Raw genomic sequence first — 6,471 nt, 5'->3', positions numbered from 1 at the left:
AAAAATAAGGTAGTTTAAGACTTTGGAAGTACCTTTAATTCCAAAGTCGAATTTGCATATAACTTTAATTTAAAAGCAGCCAGCAAGGCAGGCTTGCTTTTAAAATGACACTGGGCACCTCAGCAATGCACCTAGGTGTGCACCACCTATGCTGTGGTCCCTAAACCTACATGCCCTACCATATACTAGGGACTTATAGGTAGGTTAACTTAGCCAATTATAATTAGCCTAATTTGCATATCCATTTTACACAGAGCACAGGCCCTGGGACTGGTTAGCAGTACCCAGGGCACCATCAGAGTCAGGAAAACACCAGCATAAAGTGGAAAATGGGGGCAAAAAGTTATGGGGCCTCTGCAATCAGCCCCAGTTTCTCACAAAAATAAATTGACTAATTGTGCCCAGTTAGCTGCAGAAGGATACAGCATACTTTAACACATAGATGTACCCTCCTAGTGATTGATCAGATGCCCACTTGTTGCCTACAATGATTAAGAATCATCAGGAAGGTATTCTCTGACAACTGGCCGAAATAGCTCAGTTGGGAGAGCGTTAGACTGAAGATCTAAAGGTCCCTGGTTCAATCCCGGGTTTCGGCAAGGACTGAGCACCTAGCTAATTAGGTGTAGTTCTCTCTTGGAGTCAGCTTCAGTAGACATTTTAGTTCATAGATGAAACCTTTCAATAACCTGATCGACATACCATCAGTAGAGCACAGCACTTGCGTTCTATCTTCCTTTCAAAATGGCTTCCACCTCTGTTGCCTTCAGCTTTGACTTCCATTATTTCCAGTTTGTATCTTGATTTTAATGTAAAGCTTAGGCTGCATCATCTTCTATTTTCCCATGAACCAAGCTGTCAGATGATATAGCTTGCTTACTCATCCCACACATTTGTGTGCCTATTCAGAGTTTGGAATAAAAGAAGTACCTAGGTTGCGCACCAAAAAAGTAAATGAGTAAATGCACCCAGTTAGCTGCAGAAGGATACCGGAAGTTTAAGACATAGCTGTACCATCAAAGTGAATGATTTGGAGGTGTATGTCTTGTCTACAATGATTAAGAAGAAAACGGAGGGACCTGTGAAATAACTGGCCGAAATAGCTTATTTGGGAGAGCGTTAGACTGAAGATCTAAAGATCCCTGGTTCAATCCCGGGTTTCGGCAAAGACTCAGAAGACAGCTTTTTAGGCGTGTTTCTTTCTTGGATTCAGCTTCTGGTGACGTTTTATTTAATTGATAAAACCTTTCATCAACCTAATTGACATACCATCAGTACAAGACAGTACTTGTTTTCTATCTTCCTTTCAAAATGGATTCCACCTCTCTTGCCTTCAGCTTTGACTTCCATTATTTACTGTTTCTGTCTTGATTTTTAGGTAACCCGCAGTCTGCATCAGTCTCCATCTTCCCTTGAACCAAAGTGTCGGATGAAATAGCTTGCTTACTCATGCCACACATTTCTGTGCATTAGATTGCTAGCCTATTTAGAGTTTAGAAAAAAAGAAATACCTAGCTTGCACAATAAAAAACGAATTCCCTAATTACACCCAGTTAACTGGAGAAGGATACAGCAAAGTTTAAGACATAGCTGTACCCTCACAGTGAATGATTTAGACTTCTGTGTCTTGTCTACAATGATTAAAAATGATACGGAAAGCTTTTCATGACACCTGGCTAAAATATCTCAGTTGGGAGAATGTTAGACTAAAGATAAAAAAGGTCCTTGGTCCAATCCTGGGTTGTGCCAAAGACCAAGCACTCAGCTTGTTAGGCATGTTTCTTTCTTGGAGTCACTCTCAAGTGACATTTTATTTCATTGATAAAAACTTGCATCAACCTGATCGACATGCCATCGGTACAAAAGAGCACTTATTTTCTATCTTCCTTTCAAAATGGCTTCCACCTCTCTTGCCTTCAGCTTTGACTTCCATTATTTCCCGTTTCTATCTTGATTTTGATGTAAACCGTAGGCGGCGTCATCTTCCATTTTCCCATGAGCCAAACTGTCAGATGATATAGCTTGCTTAGTCATGCCACACATTTCTGTTTATGAGAGTGGTAGCCTATTCAGAGTTTAGAAAAAAAGAAGTACCTAGCTCGCGTAGCAAAAAAGTAAAGGAGTAATTGCCTCCAGTTAGCTACAGAAGGATACAGCAAAGTGTAACACATAGCTGTACCCTCACAGTGAATGATTGCGACTTATATTTCTTGTCTACAATGATTAATAATAATAAGGAAGGCACTGTGAAAAAACGGGCTGAAAGAGCTCAGTTGCGAGGACGTCAAACTTTAGATCTAAGGGTCCCTGGTTAAATTCTTGGTTTGGTCAAAGACTGAGCAGCTAGCTCGTCAGGCAAGTTTCTTTTTTGGAGTCAGCTTCCGGTGACGTTTTATTTAATTAATAAAACCTTTCATCAACCTAATTGACATACCATCAGTACAAGACAGTACGTGTTTTCTATCTTCCTTTGAAAATGGATTCCACCTCTCTTGCCTTCAGCTTTGACTTCGATTATTTGCCGTTTCTATCTCGATTTTAGGGTAAACTGTAGCCTGCATCATTTTCCATCTAACCTTGGACCAAAGTGTCAGATGATATAGCTTGCTTCCTCATGCCACACATTTCTGTGTATTAGATTGCTAGCCTATTTAGCGTTTAGAAAAAAAGAAATACCTAGCTTGCGCAATAAAAAATAAATTGACTAATTGTGCCCAGTTAGCTGCAGAAGGATACAGCATACTTTAACACATAGATGTACCCTCCTAGTGATTGATCAGATGCCCACTTGTTGCCTACAATGATTAAGAATCATCAGGAAGGTATTCTCTGACAACTGGCCGAAATAGCTCAGTTGGGAGAGCGTTAGACTGAAGATCTAAAGGTCCCTGGTTCAATCCCGGGTTTCGGCAAGGACTGAGCACCTAGCTAATTAGGTGTAGTTCTCTCTTGGAGTCAGCTTCAGTAGACATTTTAGTTCATAGATGAAACCTTTCAATAACCTGATCGACATACCATCAGTAGAGCACAGCACTTGCGTTCTATCTTCCTTTCAAAATGGCTTCCACCTCTGTTGCCTTCAGCTTTGACTTCCATTATTTCCAGTTTGTATCTTGATTTTAATGTAAAGCTTAGGCTGCATCATCTTCTATTTTCCCATGAACCAAGCTGTCAGATGATAAAGCTTGCTTACTCATCCCACACATTTGTGTGCCTATTCAGAGTTTGGAATAAAAGAAGTACCTAGGTTGCGCACCAAAAAAGTAAATGAGTAAATGCACCCAGTTAGCTGCAGAAGGATACCGGAAGTTTAAGACATAGCTGTACCATCAAAGTGAATGATTTGGAGGTGTATGTCTTGTCTACAATGATTAAGAAGAAAACGGAGGGAGCTGTGAAATAACTGGCCGAAATAGCTCAGTTGGGAGAGCGTTAGACTGAAGATCTAAAGGTCCCTGGTTCAATCCCGGGTTTTGGCAAAGACTCAGAAGACAGCTTTTTAGGCGTGTTTCTTTCTTGGATTCAGCTTCTGGTGACGTTTTATTTAATTGATAAAACCTTTCATCAACCTAATTGACATACCATCAGTACAAGACAGTACTTGTTTTCTATCTTCCTTTCAAAATGGATTCCACCTCTCTTGCCTTCAGCTTTGACTTCCATTATTTACTGTTTCTATCTTGATTTTTAGGTAACCCGCAGTCTGCATCAGTCTCCATCTTCCCTTGAACCAAAGTGTCGGATGAAATAGCTTGCTTACTCATGCCACACATTTCTGTGCATTAGATTGCTAGCCTATTTAGAGTTTAGAAAAAAAGAAATACCTAGCTTGCAGAATAAAAAACAAATTCCCTAATTACACCCAGTTAACTGGAGAAGGATACAACAAAGTTTAAGACATAGCTGTACCCTCACAGTGAATGATTTAGACTTCTGTGTCTTGTCTACAATGATTAAAAATGATACGGAAAGCTTTTCATGACACCTGGCTAAAATATCTCAGTTAGGATAATGTTAGACTAAAGATAAAAAAAGGTCCTTGGTTCAATCCTGGGTTGTGCCAAAGACCAAGCACTCAGCTTGTTAGGCATGTTTCTTTCTTGGAGTCACTCTCAAGTGACATTTTATTTCATTGATAAAAACTTGCATCAACCTGATCGACATGCCATCGGTACAAAAGAGAACTTATTTTCTATCTTCCTTTCAAAATGGCTTCCACCTCTCTTGCCTTCAGCTTTGACTTCCATTATTTCCCGTTTCTATCTTGATTTTAATGTAAACCCTAGCCGGCGTCATCTTCCATTTTCCCATGAGCCAAACTGTCAGATGATATAGCTTGCTTGGTCATGCCACACATTTCTGTTTATGAGAGTGGTAGCCTATTCAGAGTTTAGAAAAAAAGAAGTACCTACCTCGCGTAGCAAAAAAGTAAAGGAGTAATTGCCCCCAGTTAGCTACAGAAGGATACAGCAAAGTGTAACACATAGCTGTACCCTCACAGTGAATGATTGCGACTTATATTTCTTGTCTACAATGATTAACAATAATAAGGAAGGCACTGTGAAAAAACGGGCTGAAAGAGCTCAGTTGCGAGGACGTCAAACTTTAGATCTAAGGGTCCCTGGTTAAATCCTTGGTTTGGTCAAAGACTGAGCAGCTAGTTCGTCAGGCAAGTTTCTTTTTTGGAGTCAGCTTCCGGTGACGTTTTATTTAATTAATAAAACCTTTCATCAACCTAATTGACATACCATCAGTACAAGACAGTACGTGTTTTCTATCTTTCTTTGAAAATGGATTCCACCTCTCTTGCCTTCAGCTTTGACTTCCATTATTTGCCGTTTCTATCTCGATTTTAGGGTAAACTGTAGCCTGCATCATTTTCCATCTAACCTTGGACCAAAGTGTCAGATGATATAGCTTGCTTCCTCATGCCACACATTTCTGTGTATTAGATTGCTAGCCTATTTAGCGTTTAGAAAAAAAGAAATACCTAGCTTGCGCAATAAAAAATAAATTGACTAATTGTGCCCAGTTAGCTGCAGAAGGATACAGCATACTTTAACACATAGATGTACCCTCCTAGTGATTGATCAGATGCCCACTTGTTGCCTGCAATGATTAAGAATCATCAGGAAGGTATTCTCTGACAACTGGCCGAAATAGCTCATTTGGGAGAGCGTTAAACTGAAGATCTAAAGCTCTCTGGTTCAATCCCGGGTTTTGGCAAGGACTGAGCACCTAGCTAATTAGGTGTAGTTCTCTCTTGGAGTCAGCTTCAGTAGACATTTTAGTTCATAGATGAAACCTTTTAATAACCTGTTCGACATACCATCAGTAGAGCACAGCACTTGCGTTCTATCTTCCTTTCAAAATGGCTTCCACCTCTCTTGCCTTCAGCTTTGACTTCCATTATTTCCAGTTTCTATCTTGATTTTAATGTAAACCTTAGGCTGCATCATCTTACATTTTCCCATGAACCAAGCTGTCAGATGATATAGCTTGCTTACTCATCCCACACATTTGTGTGCCTATTCAGAGTTTGGAATAAAAGAAGTACCTAGGTTGCGCACCAAAAAAGTAAATGAGTAATTGCACCCAGTTAGCTGCAGAAGGATACCGGAAGTTTAAGACATAGCTGTACCCTCAAAGTGAATGATTTCGAGGTGTATGTCTTGTCTACAATGATTAAGAAGAATACGGAGGGACCTGTGAAATAAGTGGCCGAAATAGCTCAGTTGGGAGAGCATTAGACTGAAGATCTAAAGGTCCCTGGTTCAATCCTGGGTTTTGGCAAGGACTGAGCATCTAGGTAATTATGTGTAGTTCTCTCTTGGAGTCAGCTTCAGTAGACATTTTAGTTCATAGATGAAACCTTTTAATAACCTGATCGACATACCATCAGTAGAGCACAGCACTTGCGTTCTATCTTCCTTTCAAAATGGCTTCCACCTCTCTTGCCTTCAGCTTTGACTTCCATTATTTCCAGTTTCTATCTTGATTTTAATGTAAAGCTTAGGCTGCATCATCTTCTATTTTCCCATGAACCAAGCTGTCAGATGATATAGCTTGCTTACTCATCCCACACATTTGTGTGCCTATTGAGAGTTTGGAATAAAAGAAGTACCTAGGTTGTGCACCAAAAAAGTAAATGAGTAAATGCACCCAGTTAGCTGCAGAAGGATACCGGAAGTTTAAGACATAGCTGTACCCTCAAAGTGAATGATTTCGAGGTGTATGTCTTGTCTACAATGATTAAGAAGAATACGGAGGGACCAGGGAAATAACTGGCAGAAATAGCTCAGTTGGGAGAGCGTTAGACTGAAGATCAAAAGGTCCCTGGTTCAATCCCGGGTTTCGGCAAAGACTCAGAAGACAGCTTGTTAGGTGTGTTTCTTTCTTGGATTCAGCTTCTGGTGATGTTTTATTTAATTGATCAAACCTTTCATCAACCTAATTGACATACCATCAGTA

The 6,471-nt window shown here is 40.0% G+C and overlaps 3 non-coding genes across 3 annotated transcripts; all 3 read left to right on the top strand.

The window, feature by feature from the left end:
* Positions 1-526: 526 nt before the first annotated feature.
* TRNAF-GAA (transfer RNA phenylalanine (anticodon GAA)) lies at positions 527-599 on the top strand. The gene has a single exon. It is a non-coding gene; the product is annotated as a tRNA-Phe (tRNA).
* Positions 600-2,839: 2,240 nt separating this feature from the next.
* Positions 2,840-2,912, top strand: TRNAF-GAA (transfer RNA phenylalanine (anticodon GAA)). Its single transcript has one exon. It is a non-coding gene; the product is annotated as a tRNA-Phe (tRNA).
* Positions 2,913-3,406: 494 nt separating this feature from the next.
* On the top strand, positions 3,407-3,479 carry TRNAF-GAA (transfer RNA phenylalanine (anticodon GAA)). Its single transcript has one exon. It is a non-coding gene; the product is annotated as a tRNA-Phe (tRNA).
* The last annotated feature ends 2,992 nt before the right edge of the window (positions 3,480-6,471 follow it).

The sequence above is a fragment of the Pleurodeles waltl genome, chromosome 8 (assembly GCF_031143425.1).
Source record: "Pleurodeles waltl isolate 20211129_DDA chromosome 8, aPleWal1.hap1.20221129, whole genome shotgun sequence".
Lineage (NCBI taxonomy): Eukaryota > Metazoa > Chordata > Amphibia > Caudata > Salamandridae > Pleurodeles > Pleurodeles waltl.
This window is presented reverse-complemented; position numbering and strand designations above follow the sequence as displayed.